Source organism: Tamandua tetradactyla, chromosome 3, assembly GCF_023851605.1.
Source record: "Tamandua tetradactyla isolate mTamTet1 chromosome 3, mTamTet1.pri, whole genome shotgun sequence".
Lineage (NCBI taxonomy): Eukaryota > Metazoa > Chordata > Mammalia > Pilosa > Myrmecophagidae > Tamandua > Tamandua tetradactyla.
Window position 1 is genome coordinate 31,856,354 of NC_135329.1, and position 25,125 is coordinate 31,881,478.

Consider the following 25,125-nt stretch of genomic DNA (forward strand, 5'->3'; position numbering starts at 1 on the left):
CATTTTTACCAAAATGTCATGCTATGAAATATGTCCACACAAAAACCAGTACATGAATGTTTATGGTAGCTTTATACATAGTTGCTAAAAACTGGTAAGAACCCAGACTTCCATCATCGGTTCATTCATACAGCAGAACGTTATTTAACAAAAGGAATAAGCTGCAGATATATGTGGCAACATGAATCCCAAATGCATTATGCAAGTAAAGAAGCCAGATTCAAATGGCTACATATTATATGATTCCACTCATATGACATTCTAGAAAAGGTAAAACTAAAGGCACAAAGAACAGATCAATTGTTGTCAGGGCTGGGGTTTGGGGAAGGGGATTGACTACAAAAGGGTATGGGGGGGGTTGGCGGGCGATGGAGAGGTTCTGTGCCTTGGTTGTGGTGGTGGTTACGCACATTTGCATTTCTCAGAATTCACAGAACTGTATACCTTAAAAAGTTGAATTCATTGTATGTAAATTATTCCTCAAAAACCCAGGCTTTTAAAAAAATGCCTTTGCACTTTGTGTGGCTCCTCGCCTGCCATGCCCGAGACCCGGGTTCATTTCCCAGAGTCTGCCTATGCAAAAAAAAAAAAAAAAAAAAGCCACTGATAGCAATCACTGATAGCAATCACAAAAGAATTGCTCAGTTTGTTGAAAGCATTGGTTGTTTTTTTTTCACTGTAATCTCAAGGCCCAGCCACGGAGCAGAGATTATTTCTTAATACCAACAGGACAGGACACCCCCGTGCCCCCCAGTCCACAATATCCATCGGGGTTCTTGCTTAGGTACTGCTGGTGATAATCTTCCGCGTAGTAGAACATCCGGCCCTCTCGGCGGATGTCGGTGGTGATGGGGCCATAGCCGCTCTGGGAAAGCACCTGTGGGGAGAAAGGAGCCATGAGAGACTGGGTGCTTCACAGAGATCACTGGGGAGGAGCGGGGGGGCTCGGCGAGCCCAGGTTTAGGGGAAACAGACATGGGTGGCTTAGGCTGTGCACTGGGTAGTTCAGGACTGGACTCTGCCACTTCCCAACTGGGTTTTTCAGGAAAAGCCCTTGTTTCCCTGTGCCTCAGTTTACCGGGATTTGAGTCAGGTGTTCTGACTCCTTAGTTTATGCCCACCCCCTACACCAGTGCTGCCTCAGTTGTCTGCAGGGGAGCCGCGGTGTGGACCCTGTCGGTCTGTTTGAGACAGGCCCCAGTGATCTCCCAGTGGAAACAGCAGAAAGGGGTGGCTCCCTGGCTGCCCTTGAGGAAAGGAGATCATCCAGTCCTTATGGGGATCAGGGACCTGCTAGGATCCCCTGGAGAACAGAGGGTCATCTGGGAACTGATAGCCAGGCCAGGGAGCCTGGGGAGTCAGGTCAGGGGAGGACATGGCCTGAGGCCTTTGTCAACTCATCACCCTCTCTGACCTAGTTTAAATCCGGATGGTCTGGTGACATCTGCTGCAAGGGAGAGAAACAGACACGTAAACACAAACTGGAGAAGGAGAGCAGAACTATGTGGGGCAGGAGAGAGATTAAGAAATCCCCATGGATTTTAGCCTGCTTCTTTTCCATTTTGGATTTCAGCTGTGCCCTAATTCTTTCTTATAGATGGCCAGTTGGCATATTGAGTACAATGCCACAGAGATTCAACTCTAGATTACTGATTCCATTTTGGAAAGGGGTGCAAGGTAGGAAACCCTGAACTTGTGTCTTCGTAAGGGAATTGCTGACAGCCTGTTGGTCTCTTTGAGATGAATAGTGGATCCAGTCTTAGCATTTGGGATTATTCCACTGCCTTGACTTTTGCTGAGCACTGGCATGACTTTCTGAATTTCCCTTCAGTCCCTCTGAGGTGGAATCAAAGAGACGAGAATGACGGTTCTGAAACCAAGCTACCTAGAGGAAGATAACCTGAGAGTATCAATTAGGGTAGGTCTCAGAAGGAAGTAGATTCCCGCTTAGAAAATTCAAATGAAGAAACTCTAATGAAGGTGCTATTAGGGTTGAGGGCATTATAAAGGGGTCCAACAAAGGAGACTCCAGAGACTAGCAGCCATATTAAGAACTAGAGCAAGGAGAGAAAATATTGTTCCTGAACTGCAGTAACAGCCGCAGCTGTGAAGGAGAAACCATCAACTGAGTCAAGGAGGAAGAAAGCAACCAGCAGGCCCATGACCTAAACAGGAAAGGAACAGCAAAGAAATACCCAAACCTTCTCTCTTCCTGCCCTTCCCCTTCTCTCAGTACCTTCTGTTTGTTGAGGGTGAGCTGAATGGCTTAGGATCCCCGGTGATTTAGTCCCTAGGGGTCATCCAACCAAGACACAGGGAAGGGCCATGAATGGATTTGTAGTGCGAAAATAGGAGACAGATGGGAAATAACTGCTCAGAATCAGTCAGGGCTATTTCAGCCAGTGATCCTTAGAATGGAATATGATTTTAGGGCTGATTAAAAATTCAAATCAACCAGTATTAAGCCTGATCATTTATGCTTAAGATATTGTAAATGTTATTTCATTTAATCCTCCTAGCAACCATATTTGGTAATTACTCTTCTTATTTTCTACATTTAGTAGGTCAATTTGCAAGATACTGTATGTTGATATTCTGTACCATATCTGCCTTTATAAATTCTCCCAAATACTGTAAAGACTAAAAGCTTAAAAAATGACTTTCTTTTTTTAAGAACCCTACCAGACTTCCAGTTTGGATTCTTACCCAAGTTTTAGGAAGCAGAGGAAAAGAAGAGACCAATACTTTTTCTTATGTACAGGCATGTAGATGTAAGCGGATGGCAGCCATGAGGTTTTGCTATTAACTTTCTCAAATCATCAAGTTGATGCTGCAAGAATAAGTAAGATCATTAGCAGCCATTTCCCATGGTTACTGTAGTTTACTGAGCTCTTGAAAGCAAGTGACTTTTTTTCCTGACATTTGCCCCTAAACCCTTTTAATGGGTCTGTAAGCATATTGTTCTATGTAATAAATCCTTTTCTGCTGGAAATACATACGAGTGTTTTCTGTTTTCCTGACAGAATCCTGACTGATGAAGTATTTGGTACTTGTATTAGTCAGAGTTCTCTAGAGAAATGGAATCAATCTGTAAATATGAGATTTATAAAAGTGTCTCACACAACTGTGGGGATACAAGTGTCCAAAATCCATAGGGCGGTCCACAAGACTGACAACTCCAATGAAGGTCCTTGAACTCCACAGGAGAGGCAGGCTGGCTGGCTGAAGAAGAAATGAAAATTTTCTTTTCCCTTCAAAGTCTTCAACTGATTGGCTTAAATCCAATTGATTGGATTCTTTCCTTGTGGAAGACACTCCCTTAGTTGATTGTGATTATAATCAGCCACAGATGCAATCAAGTGACTGATGATTTTAAAAAACAGTCCATAGTTTACATTAGGGTATATTATTTTTGTCTTATAACACCCTTTTATACCTTACATTAGTTCTAATTCATGAAATAACATTTCAATAATTGTACTATTAACTATAGTCCATCATTTAAAATAAGGTTCACTGTGTTGGATGGTCCTATATATTTTTTCTTTTAATTTTTGTACTAGAAACATATATATGACCTAAAATTTTCCCTTTTGACCACATTCACATATATACTTCAGTGCTGTTATTTACATTCACAACGTTGTGAATCCATTCCATTTCCAAACTTTGCCATCAAACCAAATGGAAATTCTGTACAATTTAAGCATTAATTCACCATTCCCTACCCCAACCCAGCCCCTGGTAACCTCTATTCTAGACTCTGACTCTATGAATTTGCTTATTCTTATTTTTTCATATCCATAAGATCATACAATATTTGTCCTTTTGTGTCTGACTTCTTACTTCACTCAACATGGTGTCTTCAAGGTTCATCCATATTGTCCATAAATCAGAACTTCATTCCTTTTTAATGCTGAATAATAGTGCATTGTATTTCTATATCACATTTTGTTTATCCATTCATCCTTGATGGATACTTAGGTGTGTGAATAATGCCACTAGAGACCAGGTGGTTTTGCAATAGAATGCCCTGGTAGAAGAGATGAATACAAGGGCTACAGTTATCAAATATAAGGGAAAGTTTACAGAAAACAAAACAAAACCCTGATGATGCCAGGGCTTTAAATTTCAAATCAAAGGTGCAATCAAGAGCCAGAGAGCATCTACAGCTACCCTAAATGAATCTCTTATCTCTTATATCAAAATCAGACCCAAAGTTTGATCCTGCAAGTAGCAGAATTACACCATAACTTGGATTCATGGCCTCTTTAGTTTCTTACAGGAAAATTAGATGATTAATTGGGAAAGAATGTCACTGAGAGAATTTCAGTGGGATAGTTGGGTGGATTAAGATGAATCCATGTACTTTGAGCCCTCAAATCTCACTGAGCTTCCCTTCCTAAAAAAATTAACCCCTCCATCCCTTTTTGGGAAGGCTCGGCCCTCCTTGTTTAAAGACTTCGAATCATCTGAGGCAAGTATTCTCCAAGGGGTGCCTATGATTCTTCCCAACCCCCAACCCCCAAAACCTTCAGAGCCATCAGTGGAGTCTTCCTAATAGATCTCATAGGGATAAATTCAAATTGATACAGGAGAAGATAGATTACACATCAAAGGAACTGCACCTTCTATATTTGTAGAAGCCTGAGGATTATGTGTAAGGATGGATTCTAAGGAAATTAGATGAAGGGTAAAGTAAAATTTGATTGGACCAAGTTTGTCAATATCTAAGAAAAATTCTGAATTTAATGGGTTAGCTGGGCAGCTGAAAGTGGCTCTGTTTTTTGTTGAAAGACTGAAACCGTGGACAAAAAAAAATGACATTAAATGAACTTCCATTGTGCAATATAAAAGAAGGAATCCAAAGTTTTCAATAGGTAGGAAGGTTGGAATGAATTTATTCAGTGTGAACCATTCACCCATATCCTAATTCCATGCCTTAGAAGAGCCTTGAGAGCACTGTTATATGTGGTATGGGACATTTCCAAGAAAAGCATCAGCATCAGCATCCTTGAAAATCCCCCTTGTGATTATCATCTGTAGATGGTGTGGCACATAACCCTCTAGTGGACTGTTGATTATGGTTGACCCTTTCCATCATGGAAAGGGCAGAAATTTTTCATCATAGTAATAGACATTTACTCTGTAAATGGATGAGCCTTCCTTATATATAATGCTTCTGCCACTCCAGCATCCATAACTTACTAAATGCCTAATTATGCAACATGATTGTTTTATATTCAGCATTATTTCTGATCAACTTATAGTGTTACAGAAGTGAAGTAATGAGTAGATTTCCAAGGGGTTCATTGATCTTACCATGGACCCACCATCCAGAAGAAGCATGCCTGATAGAACAGTAGAATTGTCCACCGAAGGTTCTATAACTAAGCCAGTTGCAATCTAAAAAGTTTCCATACTCTTCTACAAAGTATGGAATATGTTAATGTATGGTATTATAAATGTATGCCAAATATAAATACATGGTGCTGTTCTTCTTATGACAAGTAAGCATGGGTTTATAAAACAAGGGAGATAAACTTTGAGCTCTGGAGGTTTTGAAGGTCCTAGTTTCTAAAGGAGCAATGGTTCTACCAGGGTCACAATGGATCTTTTGAATGGACAGCTGAGACTACCTGGCTATTTGACATTCCTCGTTCCATTCAACCAATAAGCCAAGGAGGAGGCTACTCTACTGGCTAGGTGATTGACTCTAATGATCAAGGGAATATAAGTTTGCCACTTATGACTGGGGCAAGGAAGAATATGTCTGGAATCCATGAAATCCTCTGGGAATGCGCCTAGTGTTTCATTATCCAAAGGGACAAAGTAATGATAAACTATGGCAACCTCAAATAGGCATAACCACTAAGAGCTTGGAAATGAAAATTTGGATTGCCCCTTAAAATAAAAGAACAACTAGCTAAGGAATTTATAAATACAACTATGGCCTCAGGATCAGTTGTGGACTTGAGAATAATAGTAGCTGCCCAGTTTTTCCTTTTTGTTTTGTTATGTATTTGAATATATACAATGTTTATATTTCTTCCTACCCTCATTACTATCCTATGTAAGGTGTGTTAGTAGTGGTTAAATTATCTAGTCCTTAGTATACACAATTGCAGTGGCCATGAAGGTTCACTACTCAGATTTCCTTCAAGAGAGCCTGCTGTAGGGAGCATGGTTGAGGGACACCCTTCAGGCTCCACTTCTTCGAATCCATCATGGCAGTCGTGAGAAGGCCACCTTTCTCTTGGGCTACACAAAGCCAATGACTGGAAGTGTCATGGGGTACAAGAACCAGTCCATTACTGCCTAAAGTGGCAGCCTTTGTTCTGGAATGGCCATCCACCTGGCCAAGACCTGAAGACTTCCTGCTGACACCTGCCTCCCCACTTTATTCTTCCAAGGTGTTTCCCCCAATAAATCTCTTTCACATATAATTTTCTTGGCATGTGCTTCTCAAAGGACTCAAACTGAAAGATGTGGAGGTGGGATTGTGATTGTGATTATCATCCAGAGACCGATACTATGATTTATGAAACTTTGGGTTCCCCTTTTGAGAATAGGAACGGAGTACTCTTGTTTGTATGAAGGATAGTTGCATCATGTTAGACAGAGCATATTGTTGTTGCTGTTATTGTCCTCTGAAAATTTGAATGTGGCAGAAGGTTATATATGTATGCTAAGCATCCAAAGTGGTAGGCTTGCTAGATATTATCTAGTTGCACTCAAATTCCAGTTCCATCTGAAAGTCTACCCATTGTATTTCTTAGCTCCCTTGCTCTAACATTCTGTATGTGATTTAGGATCCAATTAGATGCACTCGCCAAGATGTGAAATGCAGAAGTGAGGTGGTAGCAGTGGCATCTGAAACTGGGCCCCAGAAGAGTTATTACAGTGGCCTAACTTTTCCGTCCCCCCATAGTCACCAACTTCCAGGTCATGGGACAGATGTTCAGCAGCTATGTTTCCTGCTGCTCCCAACCACAGGCTGGAGCACCAGCCTTCTGGCCATAGGTATTATGACCTGAAGGGTAACAGAGACCCCATGACTTCTGCTTAAAAAATCACTGGAGAACCGGAGTGGCAGCCCACTAGCTAAGGCTGATCTTTTAACAATGTTTCTGTCTGCTAACTTTGCCCATTGCATCTTTATTCTCTTGCCCCGGTTTCCCTGAAGCCATCTTCCATATGTACTAGTTTTCCCATTTAGTATGCATTTTGCTTTGCAAAATGACAAGGGGTTATAAAAACTTCAAATTTCCCCCCCTTTTCCATTTCTTTTATAAAATTGTAACAAAATATTTAGGATATACAAATGATAAAAATAATATAATAAATACCATTTATCTCTCACAGTTTAAGAAATAAAATATTACTAACATTTTTGAAGGCCCCTGTGGAACTTCTACCCTTTTCAGTCATAACTATCCTGAAATTGATGTTTATCTTTCTTGGGCATTTATTTACTTTTACTATATCTGAATGTATGCTAAGCTGTACTATAGATAGTAATGTTTTGCACATTTTTTAGAGCTTATAGAAATGCTGTCATATTGAACCCATTTTTCTGCAACTTGCCAACTTAACCAAGTGAGACTGATCTGTGTTGATCAGTGTAACTCTCCCTCATGTAGACATTCATTCCTGATTGATATTCTATTATATAACTATACTAAAATGTAGTTTGCTATGTCTCTGATAAGCATTTAGATTGTTTCCAATTTTTTATTATAAACCACGATACTATGAATGTTCCTCAATATATCTTATAAACTTTAATTTTTTTAATGTTTTAAAAAATTCTATTACAATCTGTTGGTGATAAATCTATATTAAATCTATTTTTACTTGATTGATAGTTTTGTGATGTCAACAATTTAAATCTGGGAATGATATTCTCTCTGCACATTGATAGTATTATTCCAATATCTACTGGCACCCATTGTTGCTTCTGATATTCCTTCAAAAGTATTTAATTTTCTTTCCTATATGCTAATTTCATGTCTTCTCTGTCTTTATTGTTCTGCCATTTCACTATAATGCATTTAGAGATATATTTCTATAAATTCTACTTGGGTTTTGTTGTGTTTCCTGAATTTAAGGATTCATGTTTTTCATTAATTATGGAAAATTCTTAGCAACTCATCAAGCATTGCCTTTTCTCCATATTTCTGTTCTCTCCTTCTGAAACTCCAGTTAGAACTTTTCACTCTTTTTTCCTTGTTTCATAATTTCTCTCTCATATTTTCTCATAGTGTCTTTTAGCATTCTGGTAATTTTTTCAGATCCATCTACTGGTTTACTGATTATATTTTTGCTCCCATAAGTTCTATTTGGTTCTTTTCCAATTCTGCCTGGTCATTTTTGACAGTATTTTCATTTTCCATGTATCCTATTTTATTTTTCTCCTATTTGGTCAAATAGTTTCTATAATACTATTTATACTCATGATCAAATAATTTAAATATCTCAAATCCCTAGGAGTCTATCTTCTGTGATTTTTTTTTTCTTCTCCTGCTGACTCTTTCTCATCACGATTTGTTTCCTGTTCATGAGTTTAGGAATTTTGTGTTTTGAGCCCACATTTGGCTGAACTTAGTCTGTGGGACTCTTTAAGAGCCTCTGATTAGGGTTGCCAGGTTTAAAGAAAAATAACAGGATGCCCAGTTAAATTTGGATTTCAGATAAACAACTAATAATTTTTGTGTAAGTATCCCCCAAATATATCATGAGACGTATTTATACTAAATTTTTTGCTCTTATCTAAAATTCAAATTCAATATTTTATCCTGTACTTTACCTGGCATTCCTAACTATGATGAAGAGTTGTACCTCCAGAGAATATTTGTCCTTACTTCTGAGGGGTTCCCTGGAATATAACCCAAGCAGGCCCACTATGATTTCTCAGTTTGGTGTTTCTGGGATTTCAAATAAGGTTAAATTTGAACTCAGGACATTCGTGAGGATAAAGGTTGTGTTTACTATTTCTCAGGGAAGACTTCTCTCCCCATCTGCTCTGGAGCTAAAACAAATTATTTCATAGTCTCTTTTTGCCAGAGGATGTTTTTTTCCCTATCCCTCAGTTTCTCTGAGGGAGTAATCCTTTAGGTGCCCATTTTTTGTGAATGCCTCTCAGTTCCCACAACCCACCTTCCAAGAACTCATCAGGCCCTTGTCCCCACGTGGCTATTAAAACCCAAGGCTTTAGATGCATACCTCTGGTTGGCTTCACATTCTGGATAACAACTCCGGACTTCTGCTTCCTTTGGTGTTTGACTCAGAGATTTCCTTACTTCTTGGAGGCTCAGCTACACATTTTAAAGTATGCTTTTTAAATTTTGTCCTGCAAAGTTTTTTTCTAGAGAAATCATTTTTCAAAATACAGCCCACATATTCCCTTTTTATTTTCTTTAACAGATGTTTAAGAATAAAATGAATTGATCTGAGAGTTAGGAAATGCAAATTTTAGTCCTGGGTCTGTTGATAACCCTTAGCAAAACCTTGCCTTCTTTAGGACTCAGTTTCCTTAAGTGTAAAATGAAGGCAAGGCTTGATCTCCATCAAAATTTTACAAATGATGATTCATGTCACATTGAGGGGTCATGGTGTCAATTTGTCCAGTTGTATCCAGCACATGGTAATGATATATATTGTATCATGACACTTTAGTTCTGTATGCGTGTGTGTGTGTGTGTGAGTGTGTATGTGTCTTAGGCCATGATAAAGAATTTACTTCTTACTATGGGGTTCGCTCAAAAAAAAAGTATAAGAAACATTGATATGGATGACTTCTAGTGCATATTGACCTACTCCAAAAATCTATACTTCTTCTGTCTTCTGAAATTATTGTAATCTTCTGAATGGTTCTAATCCTGGCTGGTCATTTAATATTAACACTAAAAATCCTCTGGTCCAATTTTTGCCCTGTACAGCCCTGACTCTGCCTTCCTTCCCACATGGAGACTTAGCATTTTTCTGCAGCTTGAAAGTGGGAGAACCCTTCCCCATACTTTATTTACACTTAACTCTAGGATATACTCCCCACCCAATCCTCTTTACTCCCGTACCCTCCATCTGAGTGCCTGGGGGCCAATATGCTCTGGAACATTGGAAGCACTTTCAGGGCTATTGGTACCATCTTCCAGTGGCCTCTCTCCTTGACTTTTCCTAAGTGCTGCCAGCATCTACTCTTGCCTCGGGACTAGCTGTCCAATAGAGGTGCCTGGGTGGCGGGAACTCATCTCTAGGATCCTAGTCTGTGCATCTATCCGCACTTAGAATGCTCAGGGCCAAGAGACTACCTTGGCAGAGAAAGGAGGAAGAAAGGCAGGAGGGACATGGATGAGAGGTATGGGTTCCAGCAGCAGCTTGGAAGTGCATCCCTGAGAAAGTAGAGGAGCCCATCCCTGTGGTTAGGAGATTTCATGGGAGATTGTTCTTTGGAGGTGCTGAGGGAGCTCAGGTGAGAGGATTGCAGGGCTCTGGGGTTAGAGCAGTGAAACAGCACATGCCATGATGCCAGGCAAACATGAGTTGTAATCCCAGTTCTTTCTCTTCCAAGCTCTGATTTCCCTATGCTCCAGTTTCCTAATTCTCAGAATAATCCTACTATACAGGATGTTATAGTGTTTCAGTGAGAGAATGTATCTGATGTGCCTGGCACATAACAAATTCTCAATAAATGCTGTCTTTCCTCCTAATGTCTAGAAAAAGTTCAAGAAGTTTCTCTTCAAAGGTAAAAATTAGCAAATGACTTTTGGACATAAACTTTCCTTCTCCACTCTACCCCATTGCACTGTCCAATAGTGGATAAGTTTCTGCTCATTCTGTAATACTGAAAACAGTTACCGTGCATTGCCCACCAGTGATTTTTCTAGGTACTGTGCTAGGCTCCTTGAATAAATCATCTCATTCTCACCAAAACCCCATGTAGTAGGTTTTACTGTCCCTATACAGTTTAGATTAAGGCTCAGAGAAGTTAGTCAAATTATCTGAAAAACCAGAACCAGAAAGTGGTGAACTAGGATTTATACCCTGGTCTCTGTGTCTCTAAAAAAAGTCTTTGCTTGTTCACCAACTCTATGCTGTTTCTATGCTTTGGTTTCTTTGTTATTCATTAAGGAGAAAATGTTTTTTGTTCCTCTCTCCTTTTGAGGTGGGGCAAAGCAGTGAAAAGGAGCTTGAAAGGAGAATTATTTGAAAGTGTCACTGAGTGACCTTTCTGCAGCAAAACCAGACCTTTGTACTCAAAAGGATATACAAAGCAGTACAATATGTACTAAAATTATGCCAGAACCAGGAGAACCCTAGGTTTAATTTCTTGTTACGATTTCAGTCCACTGGCAGTGGCAGCTTGGCATGCTCTATTGGGATTTCACAGACCACATTTAGGCACAGTGGAAAAACGTGTGCTGTGATAATTAGTGATATCCTCCATGAGTGCAGGAAAGAAGAGGTTCGCACAGGTACCATGTTTGTGCCATCCCAGCTCAAGAAGTTAGATTCTTTCTCACTGTCTCATTTGGAAATTCCTGTGGTTTCCAAAACCCTTGCAGTTATAAGAAGTTAGTGAAGACAAGAGGATGTACCCTTGAACTGAACACAGAAGTATGGGTGTCTACTCTGTGCTACTCAGTTTGGCTAGAAAATGTGGATATTGTGGTATATCAGATAAAAATCCTGACCTTTGGAGATATTCTGTTTTGGATACCCCCCCCAAAAAAAAAACCTTATGAAAATTATTTGGGTGTGAATAGTTTACTTTGGGAGTGAGTCCAGGAAGGCAAGTAAGTAAGTAAATGGAAAAAGTGAAGTGAGAGAGAGAGAAGAGCCAGGAGAGGGTACACCAATGTGTTAGCTGCCACTGTAGACACCTGGAGTTCAGTCCACTGGAGACTCTGATAAACTGTGTGGAACACACCGTTCCACACAGAATTCACACAGAATTGTTTCACCAGAAGGAAGGGAGGCTAAAGCATTTATATATACTTCCATCCCTCATTGGTTTACTTCTCTCCTGTCCCTCTCCATATATGAGAAGGAAAATACATCATGACCACATGGGGTTATCCCAGGAATGTAAGATTGGTTTATCATTCAAAAACTGATCTTAGGTTAGGCAAAAGTTTCTTAGTTACAACACCCAAAGCACAAGCCATAAAAGAAAAACATGATAAACTGTACTTTATCAAAATTTAAAATTTTCACACTTCAAAGTCACAAGTCATCTGTTAATAGATAAATTACAGTATCTTGGTTATAGTGATTGTTTCATGGATATATATATATATATATATATATATATATATATATATATATATATATATATGTTAAAACATGTGATTTTCTATTTAAATGTGCCCAATTTATTGTGTGAATTAACTTCAATAGACCTGTTGATAATTAAATTTTAAAAAAACCGAAAAATCTTAATACAGAAGTATGAGGCCTCACTGAGAGAGCTCCTAATTCAGCCCAAGAACCGCATTCTGAGCAAGTATACAGATAATTCTAATGCACATCTTGAAACATCCTAAAATGTGAGCAGCAGGATTTGTAGTAACCTGGGTGTGAAGCAAGCCTTGAGGACTGACCATGGAAAGCAGAATAACTTCGGAGGTCTGGAAAATCTAGAAACAGACCAAGGAAGACTTTCTCAGGGGCATGAGAGAAAAGAACCCACAGGTTTCTCCATCTGTGGAATAACGGGCATCAAAAAGAGTGGTGTTTTAGTAGCATGAGTAATTTTAGCTTCCTTTTGCTAAATGTTTGATGTATCTTATATTTTGTTTTAAACTCTAAAGAAGGTGTGCTGGCTTGAAGCTGTTATGCATCCCAGAAAAGCCATGTTCTTTTAATCCCAATCCAATTTTGTGGGTGCAGGCCCATTGTGGGTGGGATCTTTTGATTAGATATTCCCATGGAGTTGTAACACCACCCACTAAGGTGGGTCTTATTTAGTTTACTGGAGTCTTTAAAGGAGCTCATGGAGAGAGAAAGAGCTCACAGCTGATATAGAGAGCAGACGGCTAGACAAAGACATATGGAGATGCAAAGGAAATACCCCAGGAGACATCAGAAGGTGAGAAACTTTGAAACCAGAAGCTGGGAGAGGACAGCAGATGTCGCCATGTGCCTGCCTATATAACAGAGAAATCCTGGACGTTATCGGCCTCTCTTGAGTGAAGGTATCCTCTTGTTGATGCCTTAATTTGAACATTTTCATGGCCTTAGAATTGTAACTTGTAACTTAATAAATCCCCTTTATAAAAGCCAACCCATTTCTAATATATTGCATTCTGGCACATTAGCAAACTGACATAGAGGGTATGCCTATATTTCATATTATCCCCAGGGGGTTCCAGAAGATGGCACTATGTCAGTAAAGCAGTAATATTTCATGAAACTAATGATCTCAGGAGACCCTGTGAAAAGATGCACAGATGTCTTGAGACACTAAAGCTGGTCTTTCCTTAGCTAATGTTGTATTTCATGAGAGAAAGAAAGTTAAATTATTAACCAGAATGTAAGAATGTTGAAAGATCTTAAAGTTAATCTTGTGTCAGAATGTTGAAAGATCTTAAAGTTAATCTGACTGGATCTCACCGTTCATAGAAGAAATGAAGTCCAGAATCATGGAGTAACATCTTGAGATTGATTTTCCAATGCTTTCCCAAAGTCTTCCTAACTTCCTAGTCAGGGGTCATTGTTTCTTCCTCTGTGATGTCCCATGCATTGCTTGTACCTCTTTTTTAACACTGTGTCTGCTCTTCCTTCATTAGACTGTGAGATTAGGGAGATCTAATAGTCTAACTTTCAGGATCTGGCATTGAGGCTAATCCATAGCGGATGTTCCATAAATGTTTGTGTAAAGATGGGAAGGACGAAAAAAAGCACAGAGGAAAGAGTGGGCTTAGTGATTTGATTTATCATGAGTACACATAGCTGTAAGCAGCACCTGAGACCCCAAGCCTAGCAATAAGGGGTACCATGGAACAGGAGTCAGGGAGCCTCTCAGGGATCCAGAAATAGTATAGGCTTTCCCTTCCTTTTCAGTTTCCTCCTGGATCCATGGAATAAATTGAGCCACAGACACAAACATACCAGGCCTCCCCCTGGAGCCAGATCTTATGCCCCAACTGAAGACACCCACTTGGTAGAGCCTCTGGGTTCCATGGATAGTACAGACCATAGGTGCCCCACTGTCTCCCTGGGAATGAGAGAAGGAAGGAAGAGCAGTTGGCAAACAATCAACAGTACTGCCAACAGGAGGACAAAAGGGAGGAGAAAGGAGAGGGGAGTGGTATGGGGTAGGGGCCACCCTCCTGGGCTCTCTCCTGGGAAACAGAAAGTGGTGGGGTGGGTGAGGTAGGGGCTGGAACAGGGGCTGAGTACCTGGCAGTTGCCCTTAGTGCCTGGTTCCCTCCAGGCACAAAGCATGTTCCTGGACAGCTGGTCCACCCTCCTTCTGCATTCTTTCCAGCTAATCTGCACCACTCTCAGCTTTTGCAGGTATGTATTTAAGCTGTTATATTTACCTGGCAAAGTGAAGAAGCCAGTGTGAGAGCAAGCACTGCATTAGCTACCAAGAGTGATGGGCTCACACATGATCAAGTTGGAAGTCCTGGAATGCTGCAGTAAAAAAGTTTCAGTAAATCATGAACTCACAGGATGGAAAATCCTTTAAGTTTACTTAATGCAAGGTAGCAATCTCTTTTCCTGTATGCAAATAAATGGTTCCTTCAACTCTACTTATATCTGTCTTACTACGGGACCATCAATTCTTCAGGAAGCAGCCTACAAAATCCCCAGCCCCAGCCCCTGCATGGAGAGCCTGGAATGAGCTTTTATCATTGCCCCATCACCTCTCCATAGCCATGCTTTCTCCATGTGCAGAGGCTCAGTACAGCGCAACATCTGAAGCCGTAGTGTCTTGAATCTCAGTCAGGCCAGATGGAGAAGCTAGGAAAATTACATACCTGGAAGTGTCATCTTGTGGAAAGGAAGTGCCCTTAACTCTAGAGGAGCTCCTGGTCCTTTCTCCATTCGACTCCCACCCTCCCAGAGCCTCTCACTGCTGGCCAGCCTGGTGCTTGTGGGGAAAGGGGTGGAATCACTGGTGACCAAGCTGAGTTTGGAATCACTGGGTTAGAGTTATCTGAGGATGGTAGTCTCAATGAGCTTAATCGGGGGGTAAACAAATGGGGGTATGGGCATTGTAAAACAACCCACAAAGGAAGGATCCACACAGATGTTCTACAATGCTCTGGGCCTCCTAAAAGTTATTATTACTCTCATATCTTGGGATTCATATGTGTTACCAGGGACTTTACATGTATAATTGTATTTCATTTAATTGACAGCTTATTTGATGGCGCCATTACTGTCATCCTACAGATGAGAAAACTGAGGCCTAGGAAGGTGAAATAGCTCTCCCAAGATCACAGAGCTAAACAGGAGTGAAACCAAAATTCAGACCAAAGTATTCCTGCATCCAAAGCATCATTCTGTCTGGCCCAGGAAAACCTAAACAGTGTCTTCTGTGGGTTTCAAAGGGAAGGCACCTACCATACTTATATGTCGTAACCCACTCTGACATCCAACACCGGTCCCAGGCCCTCTCCTTCTCTTGCAGGCAGATGGGCATTTTGAAGTTAGTGAACTGTACTGGTGTGGCCAGCAGAAGCAGGGAGAGGTCACTGTCAATGTGGGGTGGTTTATAATCTTTGTGAATAATTATCTTCTGCACTTGCTTCCTCTCCAAGTGGATATTGCTGAATTTTCTGGTTCCCATGACCACAGTCACATTTCCCATTACCATTTCTAGTCTAAAGAATAAATATAACAACACTGATGCCAATAATAGTGGTACTGTGCTTCATATTTGTAGACACATTTGTAAACAACAGAGTTTATAATTAAATATTGAGAAGTCCAAAGTAGTGAGGATAATGTGGTCCAGAGAGTAGCTAAAGATCAATTAGTCAAAACCCAGGAAAATCTCTAAGCCAGTGAACTGTCTACCCAAGGAGCCTCCCATGAAGAAGTGGAATAAATCCATCTGAGAAAACAGTATGCAAGTTCTCTGATGACAGGGAGCTTGGCTGTCTCATCTACTGCTATAACCCCAGCTCTTAGAACAGCATCTGGTGGCACACAGTAGGTAACTCCATGAGTTTGTACAGAACAAGTGAACTTGATGTGTTGTGTACATATACAGGTGACAGGCAGGAGGAGAGAAGCCTTGTACCAGTTTTCCAATACTGAGGGCATAGCCTCAGTCCAACTTGGATATGGTTAGCTAAGTAAAGGGGAGAGAATGTATGTAGAGCAGAGACTTTTCAGTACAAAGTCAATTAGAAGATACAGGGTATAGTAATTGCTTCACAGGCCTTGTTCATCAACCCATTAAACAACCCACCCACCCCCCCAGACAATGCATTGAAGAAACTTTATATAAATTAAAACAATGCCCCAGAAACTTACAGTGTCCTTTGGAAGCAATGTGCTGCTGTCAGAACCCACCACCGGTGTATGATTGAGCCTCCACATAGGTGTTTCTGAGAGATCTGGACACTCACTTGCCATGGGAACTCACCTTCCTGGACTTCAATTAGTTCATGCAATTGAAACCTTGATAAGTTTGAAAAGGCAGGTCTGTAGCCACATTTAACACTTTCTGAAAAAAAGAAGGTACTATCTGTACATGAAAAGCACATATCCCATGTCTCCAGCTAAAACAAGTGCTGAAGCTGCCTGAAGTAAATTGAGCAAACCCAAAGGACAGATGTCAGAAAGCATCACCAAAATGCATGTCCTTTTGTGTCCATTCCTCACTTTCAAAAACAGTTGTGAAGTCTGATGGTCAGAGCAGAAGCCATGTGGGGTTATAGTGTCAGTGGAGAAACTCCAAAGAAATGTAGGGTTCAATCAGGAGTCAGTCAGAAACCATGCATTAATTTGAATGGGTAAAGTTTCATATGAATTATGAACTATAACAGGGGAGTAGCTATAAAGGGTAACGAAGACTCAGAATACCATAGGGTTAGGGAAGAGTGCCTAAGGAAGGATAAAAGTTGGAAGGGGGCCCCTTCCCAAAACAGGGGTTCAGAACTCATTGGAAGATGCATGTTTGCATCCCAGTGGATGGCAAAGAATGTTTCCAGTTTGCCCCTGGCCTAAGCTGGGCCACATTGCTGGGCAAGAAAGAACACCCCTGCTGAAATACCCCTCTACAGTGCAAGCGGATAGGAAACCATGGCCAGGGCTGGTGCAGATAAGCAAGTGGCAAACAGAGGGATTTTAGGAGCCTGCTCATTGACCAGGTGGTTAAGATGTGCAATATCTGCATTGGATGGCTGCAATGAGAAGGTTATTGAGCAGAGAGAAGGTAACTGAGGCTGCAAGCTCACTGAGGAACTGCATGCTCCAGGCACAGGCATGTGGCAGGGACAGAACATCCTTGAATGTCCCACACCCACCTCTGGTACCTGTGCGAGATCAAGAAGAAGCAAACAGAAGCATACCAGACAGAACCAGGATGAAAATCCCCTTCATTATTGGGTCCAGCATCTTCTGGACCAGCATCTTCTACTGGAGTTTAATGTTGTACTAGCTGCAAATGAAAATTGTTTACAGGGTCCAGCTACATTGTTGTAGAGCAGATAATGAAGTATAGATTTGGAGCTGAGCAGCAATAAATTGATAACTGGCATAGAGAAATCCAAAGAAGTTTGTAGTTCCTGGCTTTAAGCAACAGTTTTAGCCTGCCCTAGACAGTGACTGCCTGGTTATTCTTTCAACCCTGCCCTCAAGAGTGGCAAAGGCAACGAAATATTAGAGAGTGGAGGGCTGAAGGGAAAAGTTTGCATAAGACTGCCATCTTCAGGGCAGGCAGGGAAAGTGCATCTTCAAGGAACTGATAAAATGGCTTTTGGGCATCATTCCTGACCCTCTCCCCAGGGCTCATTGGGACTTATTTGTGCCCCCTTCATGGATTCCTGGCCCTGTTGTGGCTAGGAACTAAATACCGAGAGGTCTTGGGAAGGTCCTCTCCAGGGTGATCCTCCTCCCAGAATTTGCCCTCTAGACAAAAGCAGCTAGAGGCAATGAAAACAGAGTTTAAGTATTTTTTAAAAACTGTAGAGGCAAAACAAAACAAACAGAACAGGTAAAGTTTCCTGTAGAAGGAGCAGAGGAAAGGAAACTTTCCACTAGGCATGAAATAGTACAAATAGTACATTTTTATAATTGTAATAGAAATATACATATTACAATTATAAAATTATAATTTTATAACTGTAATAGAAATTGCACAAATAGTACAATCTTAAAATTTTTACTGCATACACAGGACAAGAATTAGATGAAGAGCTGAAAAAAAATTGATCGGTTAAACCCAGGCAATTCTAAAGGTCTAGAATAAATTAAACCAAGTGTCAAAAAGAGCCTTAAACAAAGCTAATCACTAATAAAATCCTAGGCAAGAGAGAGAAACTGACCTTCAGCATACACTCATCAGGATGATCAGATGTCTAGATATTAACAAAAAATTACAAACCATACTAAGAAACAGGAAGATATGAAATAGTCAAAGAAACAAATTAAAACCTCAGAAGAGGCAAAGAAGTTGGAACAACTAATCAAAGATGTTCAAGCAAATCTCATAAATCAATTCAACGAGATGGAAGAAGATATGTCTAAAGAGGTAAAGATTATTAAGAAGACATTAACTGAGCATAAAGAAGAATTTGAAAGTATGAAAAGAAACATAACAGAATTTATGGGAATGAAAGTCACAATACAAGAGATTAAAAATACAGTAGAGGCATGCAACACCAGGTTTGAACAAACAGAGCAAAGAATTACTGAATTAGAAGATAGGACAATCAAAATATCACCAACAGAGAACAGATAGAGGAGAGAATGGAAAAAGTTGACCAGGGTCTCAAGGATTTGAGTGACAGCATGAAGCACACAGACATATGTGTCATGGGTTTCCCAGAAGGAGACAAGAAAGAAAATGGGGCAGAAAGAATATTTGAGGAAATAATGGCTAAAAATTCCCAACTCTTATGAAAGATATGAATAAACATGTCTAAGAACCACAGCATTCTCCAAACAGAATAAATCCTAATGGACCTACTCTTGGACATCTACTAATCAGAATGCCAAATGCCAAATAAAGAGAGTCCTGAAAAGCCATTCATCACATACAAAGAAACTACAAAAAGATTAAATGCTGATTTCTCATCAGAAACTATGGAGGCAAGAAGGCAGTATTATGATATATTTAAGGAACTGGAAGAGAAAAACTGTCAGTCAAGATTCTATATCTGGCAAAACTGTCCTTCAAAAATGAGGAAGATTTTAAAATGTTCACAGATAAACATAAACAGAATTCATCAATAAGAGATCAACCCTACAAGAAACACTAAAGGGAGTTCTTCAGGCTGAAAGGAAGAGACAGGAGAGAGACTTGGAGGTGAGCATAGAAGTGAAGATCATCAATAAAAGTAACTAAAAGGGTAAAAAGAGAGCCAAAAATAAGATATGACATATAAAAACCAAAGGATGAAATGGTTGCAGTAAGTACTGCCTTTACGGTAATAACATTGAATGTTAATGGAATAAACTCTCCAATCGAAAGACACAGATGAGCAGAATGGATAAAAAAGTAATCCATCTATATACTATATAAAAAGACTTACCTTAGGCCCAAGAACACAAATAGGCTGAAAGTCAAAGATTGGAAAAAGGTATTGTATGCAAACAGTAACTGAAAAAGTGCTGGAGTGGCTATTTTAATACTGGAAAAATAGACTAAGTACAAAACTGTTATAGGAGGCAAAGAAGGACATTATATTTTAATAAAAGTGTCAATCCACCCGGAAGAAATAGCAATCATAAATATTTATGCACCTAACCACAGAGCCCCAAAGTACATAAGGCAAACACTGAAGGGTGAAATAGGCACCTCTATAACGGTTGGAGGCTTTGATATGCCACTCCCATCAATAGGCAAAATCTAGACTGAGGTTCTATAAGGAAAAGAAAGAGCTTTAACAATATGATAAATGAACTAGACCTAATAGACATATACAGAACATTGCACCCCAAACAGCAGGATATACATTCTTCTCGAGTGCACATAGATCATTCTCCAAGATAGACCACATGTTGGGTCACAAAAAAAAGTCCCAATAAGTTTAGAGAGATTGAAATCAGACAAAGCATCTCTCTGACTATAATGGAATAAAGCTAGAAATCAATAACAGAGAGCTTGAAAATCCATAAATATTTGGGGGTTGAACAACACACTCTTAAGGAATCAGTGGGCCACAGAAGAAATTGCAAGAGAAATCAGTAAATATCTTGAGGTGAATGAAAATGAGTACACAACATATAAAAACTTATGGGATGCAGTGCTGAGAAGGAAATTTATAGCCCTAGATGCTGACGTTAACAAAGAAGAGCTAAAAATCAAAGACCTCTTGCACACCTGGAGGAACTATAAAAAGAACAGTAAACTAACCCCAGAGTGAGCAGGAGTAGCAAAATAACAAAGATTAGAGTAGAAATAAAAGAAACTGAGAATTAAAAAACAATAGATTCATTTTCTGGTGCTTGCCCATGCAAACAAGCAAACAAACAAACAAAACAATAGAGAGGGTGCATGGCAGGTGTTTCAGTACTAGAATGGCACCTTTCATGTGAGTGACCCTGGTTGAATTCCTGGATCATGAGCCCCACACCCTCCAAAGAAAGAAAAAAAAAAACAAAAGAGAGAATTAACAAAGCAAAAAGTTGGTTATTTGCAAGGATCAATAAAATTGATAAACTCTTAGCTAGACTGACAAAGAAAAAACAAGAGAAGATGCAAATAAATAAATGAGAAATGAGATTGGGGAAAGAAATCCAAAAGTATCATAAGAGGATACTATGAACAACTGTTTGCCAACAAATTAGACAAATGAGATGAAATGGACAATTTTTTTAGAAAAACACAGAACATACACTGACTCTAGAAGAAAGAGGAGACCTCAACAGAACAATTACAAGTAAAGAGATTGGGAAAAACACCTCGAAAGAAAGAAAAACCAAGGACACATGGCTTCACAGGTGAATTCTACTGAGAATTCCAAGAGAAATTAATACCAATTCTGTTCAAACTTCCAAAAAAATGAAGAGGAAGGAACATTACCTAATTCATTCTATGAAGCCAACATCATCCTATACCAAAGCCAGATAAAGAAAATACGAGACAAGAAAATCACAGACCAATTTCTTTAATGACTATAGATGCAAAAATCCTCAACAAAAATACTTACAAATCAAATCCAATAGCACATTAAATGAATTAATCACCATGGTCCGGTGGGTTTTAGCCCAGGTCCACAAAGCTGGTTCAACACAACAAAGTCAACTAACACAATTCACCACATTAACAAATTGAAGGGAAAACCACATGATCATCTTGATTGTTGCAGAAAAGGCATTTGGCAAAATCCAGCATCCTTTCTTGATAAAAACACTTAGAAACACAGGAATAGAAGGAAATTTCCTCAACATGAAAAAGGGCATACATGACAAACCCAAGCTAACACATACTCAATGGTGTATGACAGAAATCTTTCCTTCTAATATCTGGAACAAAACAGGATGCCCACTGTCAACACTGTTATTAGACATTCTAACTAGAGCAGTTAGGTAAGAAAAAGAAATAAAAGGCACCCAAATTGGAAAGGGCGAAGTAAACCATTCATTATTTGCAAATGACATGTTCCTAAACAGAGAAAGTCCCCCAAAATCTAGGACAAAACTAATACAGCTAAAAAGCCAATTCAGCAAACTGGCAGGGTACAAGATCGATGCACAATACAATCAGTAGTGTTTCTATATACACTAGGAATGAGAAATGTGGAGGATATCAAGAAAAAATTTCATTTAAAAGAGCAAATAAAATAATCAAATCTCTAGAAATTTAACAAGGACATAAAGGACTTGTACATGGAATCCTACAAAATATTGTTTAAAGACTCAAGACCTAAATAAATGGAAGGACATTCTATATTCATGGATTGGAAGACTAAATATCATTAAGATGTGAATTCAATTCTGCCCAAATTGATTTACAGATTAAATGTAATCCCAATCAAAATTCCAAAGCCTGTCTGCACAAATGGAAAAGCCAATTATCAAATTTATTTGGAAGGGTAAGCAGTCCAAATCATCAGAATCATCTTGGAAAAGAAGATTTTGACTTCCAGACTTTAAAGCACATTACAAAGCTACAGTGGTCAAAACAGCATGGCACTTGTATAAAGATAGTTATATTGACCAATGGCATTGAAATGAGAGTCAGAAATAGACCCTTACATCTATGGAAAATTGATATTCAAACAAGACTTCCAAGACCTCTCAACTGGAACAGGATAGTTTCTTCAACACATGGTGCTGGAAGAACTGGATATCCATATGCAAAAAAATGAAAGAGGACCCTTATCTTATACCTTATACAAAAATGAACTCAAAATGGATCAAAAACCTAACTATAAGAATCAGGACCATAAAACTCCAGAGCCCTCCATGGCTTCCACAATATTCATGCCCTCTTTCACCTTGCCAAAGACTATGTGCTTGCCAACCAACCACTCAGTGTTAGCAGTGCAGATAAAAAAACTGGGAACCATTTGTGCTGTGTTTTGTCTTAACCACCAGAACATTCTTTCTGTAGATCAGGAGTGCATCCCACCTTTGCTGGTCTGCCTCTGTATCCTATCATTGTGCTCACGCCACAGTTCTTTGGGTTCTACATTGTCCTCGCTTTCCAAGTCTAGTTGGATTGCAGAATTAAGTTTATGATTATGAAATAAAAACTTAAACAACCAAAAAAACAAAAAGATCTTGCAGTAGGCAATGATTTCTTATACTATACACCCAAAGTATAAGCAACAAAAGAAGAAACTGATAAATGGGACATCCTCCAAATTAAAAACTTTCATACTTCAAAGGACTATGTGAAGAAAGTGAAAAGTCAACTTACTAAATGACAGAAATTATTTGGAAACCATATATCTGATAAGGGTTTAATATCCAGAATTTACAAAGAAATCCTACAACTCAACAATACAAAGACAAGTAATCCGAAATTTAAAAATGGACAAACAACTCGTCAGGTGAACTCACTGCCCTCCCCCCAATGTAGGACATGTCCCCAGGGGTGTAAATCTCCCTGGCGCTATGGGCCCTGACTCCCAGGAATGAGCCGGGACTTGGCATCAGAGGATTGAGAAAGGCTTCTTGACCAAAATGGTACCTTGCACACAGCTGTTCCCTTCCCAGCATGATAATTGGATTTTGCTAATTTTCTTCTCAAAACCCTTTATTGGCCCCTTCCCATGACCCCAAACAGGGCATGGCCATATTCCTCAGCAAGACTTACGGACTTTCCATCCTCTGGCCCCTGCCTATTTGCAGCTTCACCTCTGGCTGCTCATAACACTTCACCGTGCTGACACCCATCCCTAATTACCTTCAGATCTGTGCACATATCCTCGCCTTTGTCTCCTGACTGCAATTCTGTTCTCTCTCCCTTAGGTACTTTCCTCACCCACTAGGATATTTACATAGATTTCGAGAACTCACCTTTTATGGGAAGCCCTCCTGGATTACCCAAGGCAGTTATTTATAGCTCTACAGTCCCAAAGTACTTTGAAACAATTTCAATAGAAAACTTACCAAACTGTATTATTTGTTGACCTGCCTATCTCCATGACTAGACCATAAAGTCTTCAATACTTCCAGAACTCTGGGTACAGACCCCAGGGGATCATTTGAAATAGCTTTTTCACTATCCCTAATACCCCTACTTTGATTAATCATTATAATCTCCTCAGATTCCTGTATATTCATTTTCTGAGCCATCTGCTCTAACCTGGTCCCCCATCGTGTCTCTAATCAACTCTGTATGAAACAAGTAAGAGGTTACAGGACTTTCTCCAACCTCTGCACTGCATTAGGCTGGCACAGACCTGGATCTTCTTGGGTATGTCCTTCGAGTGCCATGAGCAGTGGAATTAGAAACTGAAGCATCTTTTTTCCATTCCAGTCCAGAATTGCCCAACCTTTGCCTCCAGCCAAAACTGATGAAATGCCAGCTGCAGCTGCTTTGGGTGGGGCCGTCACAAATGCCTGGCCCAACTGGTCCTGGGTGACATCACAGTAAACCATGGGCTTGGGGTGGAAGCAGAGCACACGGGTCAGGCAGCTTAGCCGAGTTTGTTCAACCCAATCCCTCACTGCCTGTTTTCTCTCTGTGGTGATTCTAAAGGGACACCCCTGAAGGTCCATGTTAGGCTTATCTAAGGCGTGGTCTAACACTTCAGCACAAACGTTTGTCTGCACACTCACCTCCCACCCTCAGCTCTCATAAGCATAGCGACTTAAGGAGCTATGCCTTCTAGGGTCTATGTTGGCATTAAAGAATATTGGGTCTTTGGGCACCTGGAACCAGATATCAGTAAGTCTTGTTAGGAGATTTGGACTTCATCATGAGATTAATGGCAGGGAGGCTGGGAGTAGAAGTAAATGGGTCACACTCGCCTGCCATGCAGGACACCCAGGTTCGATTTCCGGCCCATGCACTTCCCCAAAAAACAGACAAGCAAACAAACGAAAAACCAAGCAAACAAAAATTTAACAAGCGGTGCTGTAATAAGGGGATACTCACATGGAAAAAGATGAAATGTGACTCCAACCATAGAGGATACAAAAAAAAAGAATTAAATGGATCACATGATCACTTTTCCATTAAAAGGTTACTCTGGGTGTAACATGGAGATTATTTTAGGGAGGATGAAACTAGAAAAAGGAAGATCACTTAGGAAGTGTCTGCAACAATTCAGATGGGTGCAGAAGAGGTTTCCTCGGTGTGTTGAGGCAGAGTGAGAGTTTCAGGGTGGCTGGAGCACAGGGTATTCCAGCGAGAACAAGATTGGACCAAAAATAAAAAAGCTGAGCAGATCATGAAAGCATTTCGTTTATTTATTCTTTCTTTGATCAGTGATCTCTTGATTACTGATAGGTCCCAAGAGCTGTGCTAGGTGCTCTGGGGAA

The 25,125-nt window shown here is 40.0% G+C and overlaps 2 long non-coding RNA genes across 8 annotated transcripts in view; both read right to left on the reverse strand.

Annotated features, from left to right (window-relative positions):
• The window catches only part of LOC143677213 (uncharacterized), a 352,942-nt gene that overhangs the window by 259,889 nt on the left and 67,928 nt on the right, over positions 1–25,125 (reverse strand). The gene's annotated exons all lie outside the window — the stretch shown is intronic.
• On the reverse strand, positions 621–24,222 carry LOC143677208 (uncharacterized). 7 transcript variants are annotated; one of them, XR_013172441.1, is made up of 10 exons: positions 24,042–24,221; positions 16,495–16,687; positions 15,577–15,836; positions 14,404–14,546; positions 13,615–13,843; positions 9,226–9,317; positions 3,847–4,033; positions 3,121–3,222; positions 2,707–2,830; positions 621–877 (listed from the first exon to the last, which is right to left on the reverse strand). It is a non-coding gene; the product is annotated as an uncharacterized LOC143677208 (long non-coding RNA). The 7 variants fall into 7 exon arrangements; XR_013172446.1 differs by lacking the exon at positions 15,577–15,836 and having other exon boundaries at positions 24,042–24,222; XR_013172442.1 differs by lacking the exon at positions 9,226–9,317.